This window comes from Uloborus diversus, chromosome 7 (assembly GCF_026930045.1).
Source record: "Uloborus diversus isolate 005 chromosome 7, Udiv.v.3.1, whole genome shotgun sequence".
NCBI lineage: Eukaryota > Metazoa > Arthropoda > Arachnida > Araneae > Uloboridae > Uloborus > Uloborus diversus.
Window position 1 is genome coordinate 103,184,127 of NC_072737.1, and position 17,080 is coordinate 103,201,206.

The 17,080-nt window shown below is 35.8% G+C and overlaps 1 protein-coding gene across 1 annotated transcript in view; it reads right to left on the reverse strand.

Annotated features, from left to right (window-relative positions):
• The window catches only part of LOC129225799 (F-box only protein 25-like), an 87,558-nt gene that overhangs the window by 23,332 nt on the left and 47,146 nt on the right, over window positions 1-17,080 (reverse strand). The window lies entirely within an intron of this gene.

The window sequence follows — 17,080 nt, forward strand, 5'->3', positions numbered from 1 at the left end:
ACATAATTTTCGAACTCAGAGCAAAATTACGCACAAAGCATCATTAAGGTTATGCTGAGATGTTTCCTCTTCTTTTTTTTTTTCTTAAACACATACTTTTTATGAAAGATGTAATGCATTACGTGTGAAGACGACAGTGAATTCCACCAGAATCATATTCAGTAATTGCTTTAATTTCGCATTCACGAACTAATACATCGAGTAGACATGTAGGTAGTTACTTGCGATGGCTGAATGCTTTTCTTTCTTCCCTGTAATTGAAATAACTTTGTATAACGTAATGGTCACTAGTATTTCTGGATTTTGATTTTGATGTACTATGTATTTATTATTTAATCGAATCGCGAATCGTTATGTGAGGGTAACTGAATTTACCCTCTGCTCATTAGTAGAATCTAATGAATCTGTGGTCAAAAATAATTTTCATACATGTTAAAATACAGCATGAGGAAAATTTGGAATTTAGTCATTGTTGATGGCTTTTGTGAAAAGTTCCTTCTCTTTTCCTCCTACATATAAACTTTTTTTTTATTGCAAATTTGTCACGCTTTTATCGTTGTTTCAAAGTTTTGAGCATTTTGACCTAGAAAAATTGTGGTACGAATAGATATTGTTTCTCTTTCCCGGATCTAATTATGTTTTTGAGTATATCTATCTAAATAAGATTTTAGCATCGACATTTTTCCATCAAAACGTGAGTAAAAAACAACCACAACGTTCTTTTTGACCCCAATGGCTGTTGCTTATTGCAACAAATCTGGAACTGAAACGGAAATAGACAAAATATAGAGCTGTGGAAAAAATTCCCTTTTTTTTCTTTTTTTTTAATTAAGCAGATTGCGGTTTTAAAATCATATTAATTCCGATACTATTCTGTTTATCTGCAGCACATGTTGCGACACGTGACGTCATACGAGCCAACAAACTCATGAGCCCAGTAATCGTGTCATGAGGAACATCGCAAACAGTGAAAGCATTAGTTACGCAAAGGTTTACTCACAATTATCCAAATATCGTTTCCGTCGACGAATCAAGTTAATCTTCTTACTTTTAATCTGTTCCGATGATTTCAATAACATAATCTATAGTAACGTTTTTTTTCTCGGTGAATAAACGGGAAGGACCACTTTAATCAGTGGCGTACCTAGCATGGGTGACTCCCGGTGTGGTAATTTGTGGTGTCACCCCCTCCCCCATAAACGAGCAAAAAAAAAAAAGTTTTAATATTATATGTAAACATGCAAACATGAAATTCAATTTTCAGAGACAACTTTATTTGTGTTTTACGAAATTTTAAGTGGGTTAATGTACAAAAGACAGGAAAAAGGGGGTCCAGGGGTGTCTCCCCCGGAAATGTTTAAAATTTGGATTCTTAAAAATGCATTTCAGCTTTATATTTTTCAAAAATTTGAAATTCTACTTCGGGTGTCCCCCCCCCCAGGACGAGTGACACCAGGAGCGGACCGACCCCGTAGTGACGCCACTGCATTTATACACTATATAATACACTATAATGGGTTGTTGCTGCTACTTATGCCACTCGGGAACCCGAGCCCGAGAAGCGATGCTACTCGATTTTAAGGAAAAGGGGTACAGCTTCCGTTTAATCGAACGCCTCTTTCTAGGTGGAAGTCCGACTTGGTTCAGACAACACGATAGATGGCAGCACCATCTATGGACAGTTCGATAATTTAGAACCAGACCAGAAGTCGAATAACTTCTGGCCTAGCACCCCCAGAGGTATCGTTTCACTTGGAGGACTTTGTGACTACGAGCACATTTAACGTCCCCCAGTCACCCTTAATGAAGACGGTGGATCTTTGACCTGCTAGGATCGAACCAGAGACCCTCCGGTCACAAGTCCGATGCCTTACCGATCAGGCCACCACGGCCCCACTGGTGGCTAAACCCTTTTGGTTAAAATGTAATTCAACCAATACCTTGCGAACTACTCAAAGCTTCAAAGCAGTTCTCCCTCATTCTTAAAAATTTGACGAAAATTTAGCGTTCTTGGCCCAAACTTTTTGTCGTTTCGTTGTGGACAGGTCATATTCTACGTCAGTGGGATATTTTTTCAAATATTATATTTGAATATTTTGTTATTATAAACAAACAGTCAAACACACTAAAAGTTAAAATTCAAAATAGTGCTGCACATCTCCTCTTTCCCTGCTGTCTCCGATTTCATCCTTAGATCGGTAGTCATCTCACAGAATTTATCCCTTTTGGTCTTCAGCGTTCGTATACTTCACTACTTGAAAATGAATTTCAATCCACCAAAAATTGCCAAGGAGTATTTTCATGCCTTGGAAAATAAAGAAAATTGAGCAGACAAAGGAAAATTGCTGGGATCTCTGAGCAATGTTATGTAATTACAAACTTTTACACTGTAAAAGTCTCTCCCTTTCCCAAAATTACCTTACCCATCCACATACACAACTTCAGCATCATAGTATTCATTTCAACCATGGACGGATACAAGGGAGGGGCCATGAGGGTTTTCACATCTCCCTTGAGGGGCTCTACAGACAATTTTACCACATTCAAGTTCAAAAGCTATTTTTTAATCAACCTGCAAAGAATTTAAAGGGACTCTCAAACTAAAATGTTTGGAATATTTCAAACTTGAAGACGCGATTTTAAACAATCGTTGGTCACGTTAGAGGAAGGAATGAGGTTCAAGCTCTCTTTCCTCTGCTTATTTTTCAAAGCTGCAGTTCCAAAAATACAACTTTAAACGATATTGGATTAAGTTAGTGGAGAGGGTTCGGAAAGCTTGTAATTTTTCCAAAATTGAAGTTCTAAAAACGCAATTTCACCCTCTTGAAGGATTTCTAGATCCATCCTTGTCGTAAACGCATGCTTTTTATTGGAACACTCTTTGCACATACTATGGTGTTTTAGGACACATTTTTTTTTTATTTCTTTCGTTGCGTGCGGTCTGCTTTCATTTCGCGTTTGTTTCTCAACCTTGTTGTGATCTATGTTAAAAGACTCTGTTTGCCAGTCCAATATTATTATTTTTATATTATTCGATTGTTAATGTGAAAGGTAAGGGGTGCTGCAAAACATAAAAGCGGTGTGCTAGGGCTCGAAATTAACAATGGTCAACTGTTGCAGTTAAAAATATTTTTCATTTCAATATATTTCATAATATATTTGTTCTAAACAAAAGTGTTGTACAAAGTGATAGTATTTGAAGAAACAAACTAACAAGGGAAAAAAATAAGTCAATTCCCTCTTAGATCAACAAAGGACTGTTCCATATATCACAGCTGTCAACGATCCAGACTTACGATTACATAAAGACGGATACAAGGGAGCGAATGGGGAAGATCGCCCCTCCCTTGAGGGCCCTGCACCGGCCATTTTTCCGAGTTGAAGCCCTAAAATGTAAGCTCCTTTTTTATGTCGTTAAGAAAAGAAACTGGTTCGAATCTTCCCTCTGGAAACTTTTCGGCATTGACGTTTCAAAAAGGAAATTTTAGCCAATGTCTGGTGAGTTTTGGAGAAGAAGCTTGGAAGCCCTTTCCCGGGCATATTGCAAAATTTAAGTATAAAAACACGATTGTAGACATCTCGGGTAGTGTTAGGAGAAAGAATGGGCTCCGTGACTATCCTGTGGTAATTTTTAGAAACTGGAGTTTCAAAAAGCGCAGTTTTGGGTGATCTTCGATGATGTTAGGGGGAGAGGGTCTCGTAATGTTCCCCCAGAATTATTACAAAACTGAAGTTCTGAACGCAATTTAAGAATACGTCTTTCAACAGAAAAAGAAAAGAATAATTTCGGGGACTTCCTTGGCTAAGTCTCTATATTTTAGTTGTTTTAGATAAAAATACTGTAGAAGCCCCCTCCTCCCCCCAATTATAAAATAAATCAGATACGTGGTAAGAGGTCAGTTAAAAAATCAACCGCCCCCTCCTTGAAAACTTTCCCCGGATTCACCCTTGTGGCACTCTTCTTCCAAACAAGCGATATGTATACATGATCGACTTGCTCAAGGTTGCCAGGTGTGACTGATATTAGCCACGTTGGCTAATTTCAATCACACCTTGCCAAAATAAATAAATAAATAAATAAATAAAAAATAAAATAATATAATTAAATTTAATGAATGAATTAATATTTGAAAAAAAAAACCGTAATAACATCAAGTGTTATCCACTATAAGTTAAAAAGATGTATCTGAACTTGAGTGGATGAATAAAAAGTAATTTATTTACTAATGAAAATTTAAACAAGGTATAATCGTATAAATATATGTAGGGAGAGTGAGCTAATTGATATGATAGGAATTGAAAAAAAAAAAAGTATCTGGGTTCGTCCACAAAATGACGTCGTGCTTTGAAGGGAAAGACGGAGGGTAAGGGGGAAATTGACAGTTTCTGACAAGAGGAAGAGAGAGGGAGTAACAAAAAATGTGACACCACACATTTTTAATACAATTTGTTTACATAATATAGCCTGATTTGGACAAAGGGAGTGCGACAACGGGTGGAGGGGGACAAATATGCGGACAAAATATGTGCAGCACACATTATTTATGCACAGCCCCTCTCCCCTCAGTGGTGCGAGCATTTCGCTCACGGCGCGAGTTTCGAAGGGTTAACAAGGATCGAATCCGAAACTCGACACACTTTCGTTTTTCTCACTTAGTTTCGGAACTGCACGACGAAACCCTACAAATAACCCTATTAGAGCAGCACTTTGGACATGCGCTGATCCGAGACCGGGGTCCAGAACTGGAATAGACAGATAGTTCAATGTCCTTCCCAGAGCAGGCAACACCAGAAGGCACGCTCCGGTGGTAGATTTGTTCTTTTCCCGCTTCCTGCACTAATTGTTTTTCCGCCGGTGTCTTTCCACGATACGGTTCGTGAAAAATCATTTCCATAACACTCTTCCTACTTGCTGGACACGAACAGGAATTATCCAGTTACGTATGCTCAGTTATGGAGACTCATCTGTCTGTGGTCGAATGGGCCATAACTAGGCTTGCCAGACGTCCCGATTTGACCGGAAACGGTCTTGGTTTTCAGGTAAAATCCCGGAGTCCCGGCAGATTTACTTCAGGTCCCGAAAAAAGATAAATTTTATTAGATGACCAAAAAAGTCTAAAAATAATTAACTGTGAAGGATTATTTTGGATAATTACTTTGTCATATGAAACATAGACTCGTATAATTAATATCGAATCAACTTGTGAGAATTTTTCTAGCGAATGTAAAATACACGTAAATATTGTTTAAGTTTTTATTCCTCATTCAAAGTATTTCTTCTTACTAAAGTAACTAATAAATATTAACTTGTAAGAAATAAAATGTTTAAATTTATCTGCTTGTGTCATTTATTATAACCCCTGGTTTAGGCTCATAATTAGTATTTATTCATGGCATTGAGATTGAACTACCCTCTAAAATACGTTAAAAACCAGCCAGGGGTGTTTGTGATCCGAAGTTTCCGAATATTTTGGGCTGACAACACATTCTAAAGCTAAAAAATTGTTTAAAAAAAGGAAAATATTAAAAATGTTTCTTTCCAATAATTGTTTACGTAAGGGGGGGGGGGGGTCCAGTTTCTCATAGTTTCTGAAAATTTCACACTGTCTTCAGAAAATTTTACTTGAGTTCTTTATCACCCCAGTTCCCTTTTGAATACTCGCGACAGAAGGGGGGGGGGGGCATTCCGGTGTCCCGGTTGAACGTTTCAGAAATCTGGCAAGCCTATCATGACTACAGATTTGAACCGTTGGGAAAAAACACGGAAATTTTGGGAATTCCCCCTCTTTTTTCCTGAAGGTGTTTAGTTTCATTCGGGAAAAATTGAAAAGTTTAATATTTATGGTATAAAATAATGTATTTAGAAATTTACAATATTTATACTCTAATGCTTGTTTAGTTTAAAGTTTTTTATGTTCAGTATCCCACATGAAAACACGATAACTTTTATAATGCAAGCTGTAAGATAATTTGATTTCCCGTTACATCAAAGTAGTATTTGCTGCTTTCCTCGCTAAAGCAGTTATGCATACACAGGACAGAGGACAGAATTAGTATATCAATAGTATTGATCAGTGGAAATGTTTAAGTAAAAATTTTAAGATATTTTTATTTAATGGGTGTGTTAGCAAAAAAAAAAGCAACTTTCTGTTTAAAGTCTCATAGTATACAAAAGGAATTAAAAAAAAAGCAATTTCTGTCAATAGAATATCACTAAACTATTTACAAAAATCACATCTCATTCAAAATTAACGGTTGAATGTTGATTAAAATAACTTGGGTAATTTTTGGTATTTTGAACAAAGAAGGCCATGATTGGCTATTTTTTTTAAAAATCGGTTTAAAAGTTAAGTGCAAATGTCTTTTAAAAAGAATAAACAATATAGATGACAAATATATTTTTAAATATTTAACATTTTTTTATGTTTTCTAAAACTACATTTTCGTTTGTAAAAATTATATTTTTCCATTTTTTTTCAGAATCCTCCCCCTCCCCCTTCGGAAAAACTGCTTTCCTCCCATCACTTCAAAGTATCCGAAATTTTTGCATCTGCAGTCATATCAAATTTACCATATTTGGCGCTTGATTTTACGAACTCCAGGGGACCATGGAAAATGTTGATAAAATTGATATCTTGTAAAATCGAATTGCGTTCTTTTAATGAAAAATAGTTCGGGTCTCTTAAACTCAGGGCCGTAACCAGACTTTTGTTTCGGAGGGGGTTTTACCACTGGGTTATACCAAACACATTTTTTGAAACATTTAGATGATGTATCAAATTTGGTTTCATGTGTATTCTATTGATTTTTGTTACAATAGATTATCTAAATGGAGGGAGGGGATGTTCTTACAAAACGCCATATTGTTACATAATAAATGAATTTCTCAATAACTACTACCATAAACTATCACAAACACATAATGAGTTTGTACAATTTTTCAGCCATACTAATTTCATTTCACAAATAAAAATGAAATAATAATCATAACAACATATTATTTTGCTCCCTAAAAATAAATAACAAAATAAAATAAATAAATAATGGAAAATATTTCTTTGGATGAAAAATTTCGGAAGGGGGTTGAACCCTATAAACGGGGCCTGCCCTTGCATACGGCCCTGGGTGGTAAACTGCTTGTAAAATCATGAGTCTTCGTAAATTAGAGGATCGTAAAGTGGAGAATTAACGTATGCAACTATTAATGAGTGTCCATAAGATCTTTCTCGGGAAAGACGTTTTTTTAAGCAACTAAAATTGTGGAGGGAAATCCGCACAAGGTAGAAGAAAGTGGGACAAAATCACACTTACTTGTAAGCATTGAAATGAAATTAAAAGACTTTTAGAGATATTCCTTACGATAGAAATTACTCACCATACTTCTTTATAGCTTTGAGAGGCAATGTTCTGAGTGTGGAATTTTTGACATATACATGGTTATTTGATTTTTTTTTTTTTGTCAATCTTGGCAAAATGACGATTTTGACAATTATCCCCCCCCCCCTCAGATACAAAATAGCATCTTTACAAGCAACGATAAAATTAAAAATTTAAAAAACCTCCGACTGAGTCGCAACTGTAGAATTAAGAGGGAAAATTCCTTTGAAAAGCCTTGTATTATTAAGAATCAATGTCAAGTATTTTATTTGCTACTAGTGGTACCAGCACGGCTTTGCCCGTAGTAGAAAATTAAGAGGTCTTTTGGTTCACCTGTATATTTACAAATAATGTATGGTGAATTTCTTGCCAATTGGCGTGCCCATGTTACACGTTATGATAACTTGGTAATTTACTCGTCCATCTTATGATAATTTTGCTCGGGAAAATGTTCTTAAAATTTGAATAGAAAAAGGACAAAATCGAATTTTCGAAAAATCGCTTCGAGGTTCACTCCCCATGCTACAAACTAATTTTGTGCCAAATTTCATAAAAATCGGCCGAACGTCTAGGCGCTATGCGCGTCACAGAGATCCTGACAGACAGAAATCCAGACTTTCAGCTTCATTATTAGTAAAGATTAAATAGAAACTAGCAACAAATAAAAATTTTAAATCACTGCTTTTAATTTGAATTCGGTTATCCATCGCGTGAATAAAGGCTTAGCCGTTATTAAAATCTACTTTAAAAAAACGTTATAATTCGAATTCTATGAAACATGGGAGTTCCAAGCACATTCTATCAGACGCGGAAAAAAAAAATCTCTTTATTTTGGTACTAAACTTTAAATTTTTTAACTATTTTTTCATTGCAAAAATCGCGAAAAACCTTTTAAAGGTTTTTAATTAACATCTTCGTTAATTAATGTCATCCAAAGAGGCAATTTAGCTAAGAACACTCTCAATCAACTCTCCTTTCGAATCATTTTTTTTTCAAAATCTGTCCATCCGTTTAGACGCTAGAGTGCCACAGACAGACACACAGATATACAGATACACCTAGACGCATCAAACTTATAACCCCCTTCCTGTGTGTGTCAGGGGTTAAAAGTGAGACAAAAAGTTACGAAAATTTTGAAACAAACTCCACACTTTAAATAAATGACCGACAAACACTAAATACAGCTTCAACTGCTTTGCATTGCATTTACTTTAAAATAATTGATATCATCAGACAGTATTACGCAAAAATGAGAGGGGTTGATTCGACACGCCTGTACAGTTTTGCTCCTCATTTCCCTATTATTTTCCGGCAAATTCAAAGTCCGAAATTTATTATCAAATGAAAATCGAGCATACAGAAACAGAGATAAAGTGTAAAACTAAAAAGTTCGTTCTTTCTAGTTTTAAAAAACTACCATTGTTACAGCAACTAACGCACTGCAGCAAGGGGAGTTGTTTTTCCGGTATTGACACTCCGATAGCAGAAAAACAACTTTTACAGAATTTATTTATTTTCATTGTGAAATCATTGTGTGATGTGTGTGTTGTTGTATTTTTATTTATGCTATCGCAGAAATCAGTTAATGGGCCATTCCACGGAAAACGGCCAGTTTGTCCCGCACTTGGCGCTTCATATACAGGTCCCTCGTACTACACGGTTAATTTGTTCCGTGCAATATCGAAACCGTGTTATACGAGACTTTTTTTTAAAAATAACATGTTTACTTATTTTTAATACTAATTATGTATTTTCATGAGAAAAATCAGGTTATATAAGATGCATTGTGTTATATCGAAACCGTGTTCCGTGTTATACGAGACTTAGAAATAATGTAAATCAAGGGATGTGTTCCATGTTGTATCGAAACCAAGTTTCATAAAAACAAAGTAAAATATTAGAGTTATTAGCAAAAATTAACAGAATGTATTAAACCAAAATAAAATTCCATCTTTTTTTAAATATAACATTCGTGTTGTATCAAAACCATGAAGCATTAAATTCAAGTTTCGTACCGTGCAATATCGAAACCGTGTTGTAGAAGTACCGTGTTATACGAGGGACGCTTGTATGTCATTAAAAATAATGCTTTCAAATATTAATGAACGAATTTTTTTTTTTTTTTTTTTTTTTTTTTGCTTAACAAATTAGAAACTTATGTGTGATCTTTTAAGCGAAAAATTTCATCATTATCCTTTAAAATTCTTACTTTTTAATGAAATACATGAACTGTCACGTACGTGCGGGACAAGCGGTCCACTTTATCGTGGAATGACCCTAATTAGCAGTTAGCTTGCTAATCTGCACATTAACTACAATAATTCGTTAAAGTTCAGAAAAATGATTCATTTCCCCAAACAACCATCTGAATCCTGCAAATTACATTATTCCACACATAACCAACTAAGACATTCTTTAATCTGCACATTGTCCGTAGGTTTTCGTTAAGAGGAAAATAAGAGCGTCGCTGGAACAGCAGAAATGTTTCTATACGCTTAGCTATCTTTTTTTTTTATATCAAAATAATCACGTTAACACTGTCAAGCAAACAACAAATTGGCTGATACAATCGGTCATCAATCAATTGAAAGTTATAGTACAAATCAGGGGTGCCCACAGGGGGGGATTATGGCGCAAGTTGCGCCATCAAAATTTTTGGGGGGGATTTTTTTTTTAACTTTTTTTTTTCTTTAGAACATGAAATTTTTGAATTTTGGAAAGAAAAAATATTTAAACTTATTCAACAAGAAATAGATGCATTAATAATACTTTTTTCACATACTCTTCAGGGCCATCGCCAAAAGGGGCGGGGGTGCTACACCCCCCAGTTTTTCAGAGGTGGGGCCGCCAATTTCATTTTAGCGATGAAAACGAACGAAAAGAAAGGAAAACTCTTCGCTGTTTTAAAAAATTAAAATAGTAATTATAAATGAACAATTGAAATAATAGTGCCAAAAAGTATTTTTTCTGTAAAATTTGAATAGAAAATGTAATTTTAAAATACAATTTAGGAACATCCACGATTTTCTTTTATTAAGAGTCGCGGAAATGTACGCTTTAAACATTTTTATTAACGCAAAAAAAAAAAGTATTCAGTAAAATACACTTTTCACTAGGTCGCAGAATGGGTATGCACGTCTTGTCACTCGGCGGCCTTGGTTATACAAAACTATGCTTCATGGTTCTTCAGTTTAAAAAAAACATAAATAAATAGGACAGCTTCATTGGAACAGTCCATAGAACAGGGCTCGCAGAAAAATTCCCCACATGTAATTATTATTATTATTATTATTTTTTTTTTTTTAATGAAAAATATTGTCCTGAAAATCATTGCTAAGTGGAGAAAAATGTATGGGTTGCCGAAATAAATTTGAAATAGAGAGGAAAAAAAATAATAATAACAGTTAAATGCAAAGAGAGATTCAAAGTATTGAAATGAATAACTCACACCAAAAGTTCTTAATTTTTGAATGTAAAAATCGTATGTAAATCCACAGCTTGATCAAGAGATGCAGGTGGCATATTTAAAATAAAATAAAGTGGAATAGAGACCTAAGGTATCCCAAAAAATTACCACATCTGTTCAAAATATTAAAAGTTCTTTTTTTTTTTTAAGGCTGCAAACGCTTGTATTGCAAGAAAGCAAAAATATTAGGGGAGAAATTGAAAGTTTTGTTATGGAAAATCCAAGCAAATAATCGTGTTTGGCAAAGGAAAATTGGAAGAAAATTTTACCACAATATGTTTATCAATAATTAAAATTGACAACGAATCTAAGAAGGACATAGCCAAACTGAAAGGAAGAGTGCGGAACTCCTAACCCTTCTTTTTACGTCCCCAAAGCTGGCTTAGAAATGAGTTTTTAAAATTTGAAAAAAATCCCGGAAAAATGTTCTCAGAACCCATCTTTTAGCATAAACGTCTAGTATTAATAAATCTTTTATGATAGTTTTAATTGAATTTCAATTTTGAAAATTTGCCAGGGGAGGACTGCGAATCTCTCCACTCATTAACATTACCAAAAATTGTCTAAAAATTGCGGTTTTCTACGGATCGAAATTTTTTTCGAGAGTGCTCGATAACATCATCGAAAAATGTCTTAAATCTCGCTTTTAGTGCTTCAATTACGAAACATTTCTGGTCGCGAGCCCCGTCAAAACTCCCCCCCCCCTTTCGTCACAATCACAAATTATTCACAATTGGGAATGCGTGCTTACAGTTTGCATTTTGAAAAATTATAGAACGATGACCCCGACTCTTCCTCCCTTAACATCGCCATAGATCGTCTAAAACTGTGTTTTTCAGATAACAGTCTTGAAAATTCCCGAGGGAGAGCTCCCGGACCCCTCTTCCTGAACATAATTAAATATAACGTACGATTGTCGATTGTGTTGGGAACTTAAATTTGGAAAAATTATCGGGAGAGGCTATGCTGGAAACTCTTCTCCCCCCCCCCCAAATTTAAAATATAGTTTAAAAACTGCGTTTTTATGTCGTCAAATTGCGAAATAATGCAAGAAGGTAACCCTCCGACACCCTGATTCTGATTGAATATTATCCTTACGATCAATTTATATTACTAGTACTAAAGTCTAGTAGTATGACTATCCCTGTTAAACGAGAAGCCAAATTTTCTCTCTCTCTGCATATTTAAACATGAGTTTGAAAAAAATTAAAGGGCCGCCAAAAGCGCACCCCCCCCCCCCCCGAGTTTTTGAACTAGCGACGGCCCTGGTACTCTTTCCAAAATTTAATGACCGTTTCTCTTTTTCAATGAAAGGAGCATCACAGACCGCATAAAGTTGGTGTCCGTTTCAAAGTTGGATCAGAACGATTTGATTTCTTTTCAGTATCTGATAAATTTTCTGGAAGTAGCACTATTCTGCATGATGAATACGTGTGACATTGATGCGAGGGGAGGGAGGTCAAAAATGTTTTATTGATTGTTATAAGTCTGACCAGTATGCTCTAGTCTTTCATTGATTCAATCGTTAAGCAACTAGTTTTGAAGTTTGCGAATTACACATTTTTATCCCTCCAATTGACAATTTATATATTTTCTTCATTAACTAGCTTAAGCATATAAAGAATTTTCTCATTTCACTTTACTCCCATCTTCTCTACCATTTTTAAACTGATCGTTTCAAATTATCATTAGATGATTTTTATTAAAACTTTCAGTGATGTTGGTTTTAAAGTGTTTAAATTATTTTTCGTAAATCATATTTACTTTCTCCCATAGCTGATATGTATAGAAGGATATTTGATTCGCTAAAATTCTTGAGTTCTGATTTTCGATGTGTGCAGAATAGTTGAGCTGAATTCATTTTTGAGGATTTCCGAAAAATATCTGTCATGGTGTGTGTGATCCATCTTTTTTCGCTATGCGACTTCAATTTTGGAAAACTTCCAGGAGAGCGCCCCCACTGTAACGCCAGAATGACACCCTCCTTTATCATCAAGAGTCATCTAAAACTGCGTTTCTATTAATGCAATTTTGAAAAATTTATTGGAGAGAGCCCCTGATTTCCCCCCTCTTTCCTTAACACGATCAAAGACAAACTTAGAATTGCGTTTTTGGGAGTATCAGTTTCAAAAAATTGCCGGGGGAATGGCACCGAAATTCGGCTTTCACTAACAATTATCAAGATATATCAAAACTGCGTTTCTAAAGCTACAAGTTCGGAAATTTAAGTGGAGTCCCTCTCCCTCTTCCCACTCTCGTCAACATTATTAAAAAGTCGTCTTAAATTTGGTTTTTAGGGCTTTAATGTCGAGAAAATTCCGGAAGAGCTTCCGAAAACTCTTTTTCTTAACGTCACAAAGGTCGGCTACAATTGCTATTTTAGAATTTCAATTTCAGAAAACTGCTTGTCCCCCAACTATAGATAGCGTTGATAAGACTTTAATTTTGAAAATTTCCCAGGGACGAAGCCCTATGATCTCTTCTTTCCTTACCACAGATTGTCTAAAACTGCGGTTTTAGAACTACAAATTTTGAAAACAAAGGAAAGTCCTCCTTAACACAACGATAGACTATTTACAGTTGCACTTTTAAAGTTTCAATATCGAAAAATTACCGGGGAAGGGACCACCAAACCTTTTATTCCCCTAACATCACCAGAGATCGTGTAAAACTGGTTTTAAAAATTAAAATTTCGAAAAATTTTTCGGGGGAGAAACTACCCGCACCCCCTATTTAAGGGACAATAAATTTCCGTTTCACGGTTCATATTGTATATGCATCTAGTAATGGCTCCATCCCAAGCCAGAAAGTTGTGTCTGTAATTATTAATACGTTTGACAAAATAATAATAAGGTGTAGCTAAATTCGGGGGTACCCGAAACTTGTTTAGTCAAGGTCCACGTTTTAAAATTAGGGAAGGCAAGGCAGGTCAGCAATCCAACAACCTTCCAATTCAAATGGTATTTGTTTGCGCTCCCCCCCCCCCCCGTGAATTTGACTGGAAATTATACACTTTAAAAACTGTTATGTTTAACCCAATTCGAAAGCGAGAAAATTTTTGGGGGGGAATTTGCGCCATTGAGCTTGGGGGGGATGGGCACCCCTGAGTACAAAGAATCAAACGGTTTAATATACTTACAATTAAAGAACTCAATTTTCGAAACAAAATTATGCTTACTTATGTATTTAATACATTAACCTAGGGGGCTACGCCTCTCCCCCGCCCCCACTGAATTTACCAACCCCCGAAGATTGCTGCACAATCTTATTTGGATAGCGGATATTTATACCGTTTTCTAGGAAGATTAAAATAACTTACGATTGAAACAAAATGAAAATCCTGCTCTCCCTCGAGTAAAAAAACTTTAAGTAAGGAGCTCATTATAATTATAACAATGTAAAAATTCCGCTCCTGCCCGAACAAAAAGGAAATTGATGAACGTATGTTTAACAAAATTATTAATAAGCTATTAAAAAATTAAAAAAAAGCAGTCATGGGACTGCCGACAAAAGTGAAAACTTAAAAATACAAAAGAAATTTGGTACGTTTGTACGCGCGCGTGTGTCCGGAGAAGGGACATGTTCGCGTTGGCTCGTAGACCAGAAGAGTTTGCATTGTAACGTAAGCATAGAAAAATTAAATCAAAAGGACATCAACTACGGTCAAGTGTAAACTATTTCAAATTTTTCGGAGGGGGGGGGGTTGCAAAGGGTGTCTACTTCATGTAAATTTTATCAGAAAACAGCAAAAGCCACTCCCACTTATAAGTAAAAACACTTTTTTTTCCAAAGCTGGGGAGGGGGGGGGGGGTCAGCTGAACCTCCAGGGGTGCCATATCCCGAACTTATACTTTTAGAAGGAGGAAAATTCCTAATTAATTCTTAAGTATGATAAACATGCACACACAACTACACAAAATTGGCATGACAAATAAATAATTAAAAAAAAAAACAATTCTACACTGGTACCTTCGAATTTGCCGTATCGTCAGACAAAATGTGCTGAATAAGAAATTTTTTCAGATGTCACAGAGACCTTCCGTGACAAGGGCGTATTTAAGGGAGGTGCTGAGGGGGCCCGGGCCCCCTCCAAAATCTAGAAAAAAAATTAAATAAAGGTAGAAAAAAAAGAATAAACAAAAAATGATAGGGATAATACATAATAATAATTATAATACGTTGTGTTAGGAATTTCCGAATTGGGTTCCGCAAAAAGAGGTGATGAGTGTCTCGAAGTGCCCATGGTAACAATAATAAGTAAACTAGACTAGGATGCCGTTAGAAAATTCTAATTCTTCAAACTGTGCCGCGAATCGCTAAAATTTAGGAACCCTGCGTTATAGGGGGCAGCAGGCAATGGTGTTCAGAAGGGATCCAGGGATCCGTATCTCTTACTCAAGAAAAGTACGTGTTTGGGGAAAGCGTAGTTATTTTTTTAAATAGAAAAGCAAATAATGTTGGGGGGGGGGGGGGAATATCGTTTTTTTTTTTTCAAAAAGAAAACTTTAAATTAAAAATTTTTAACAGATGAAGATTATTGCATAGCAAATTAAGTTCACCCCTCTTTCTTTCACTATCCCCACCGCCCACCTTTTTTTTTCTAGTCAATCTGATAAGAAGGGTCTTCAAAATATTTCTCCCCATAACTCTCGTCCCTTGCAAGAAATTTAAAATACGTTTTAGTTGTTCGGTTGGAGTAATATTGGAAAATTGATGTCCTAAAAACGCATTTATTTAGACGTTTTTCGGACATCAATTTCAAAACATTTCTGGAGGAGAGTCCTGGAATCACCATCCTTTCACTAAGGTTACTACCAAAAGTAGTCTGAAATTGTGCCTTTTAGATTTCAATTTTGAAAACTTTCGGATAGAGATCCTTAACCGCTCCTTAGCTGTAAACGTCTACATTCTCCAAAGATAACATGAAGTTGTGTTTTACCTTTCAGGGGAGGATTTTTGAACTCTTTCTTTCCAAAGATTGCCTAATGTTGGGGGAAAAAAAGCTGAATTGCTTTTGAAAAGAACGTTAAAATAAAAAATTTCAAAAGTTGCTAACTATTAATCAGGTAATTACGCCCAACAACTCTATTTCTTTCATCCCACAGCCCCGTTTTTTTTTCTTTTGCCCAGTCGGTTTAAAACTAAAAAAGTCTTCAAAATGCTAAGCTTCACAAGCTGCCCCCCCCCCCGCACACACACACAACAAAACCATAAAAGAGCGTCTCGAATCTCGTTTTCCAGGGCTTCAATGTCGAAAAATTTCCAGGGGACGATTACTAAATGCATTGCTTTCTAATAGCATCGAAAATCGTTCAACATTGCTTATTCTGGGGCTTCAATTTTGAAAATTGGCCAAACCTCTAACATTAGCAAATATGGTCCACAGTCGCGTTCTAAAGACTTCAATTACAAAAAAAAAATTTGGACGAGTGCCCAAAACTCCCAAATGAAATCTGAAAATTAAAAAACTTTAAGGTGGATAGCATTTAAACCCCACTGATTATCTCTTAGCTGAATTAACCACTGAATATCTTTTTAAAACTTTATTTTTTAGGACTTCAATTTCGAGATAGTTTTCGGGAGAGCCCCAGAACCGCCCTGTCTTAACGAAGTTAAGGACGAAACCTGCGCTTATAGAACTTCAATTTCGAAAAATCGGGCAGAGAGATGATCGATTAAGCTCTTTTTTTAAAAAAAATCAATCGGGGACAACTTCAAAAAGTCCTATTCCTTTTATTACTCTATCTGCAACAAATGTAGCCGAAAATGGCGTTTTTAAGGTTTCGATTTCTAAAAATTTCCGCAGAAGTGCTCTAGAATTATTTCACCCCAAAGCATCACCAGAGACGGTCTAAAACTGCGTTCTTAGAACTTTGATTTCAAAAACTTTCCGGGGAAGAACCCACCGGACCCCTCCCCTCTTCCCCCATCAGAAGCGAGAATTTTTTAAGAGTGCCCTCTTAAAACTATGTTTTGGTTCTGCCCTTGGAAGACGAAACGAAGTCCTTGCCCCACCTTGAAAAAAAATGAGAAGATCAGGGCACCGGTCCTCCCCCCCCCCCAAAAAAAAAGTTGAAACTACAAAAAAAAGTGGAGGAGGGGAACTAATCTCGGTTATAAGGGCCCCCTCCAAAATAAAAACATATATACGCCACTGTTCCGTGACCTCTCCTCAGGGCGCCTCTGCTGACCCCCCCCCCCCCAATTACATCCGAACATTTCATTATTTTTCAATCG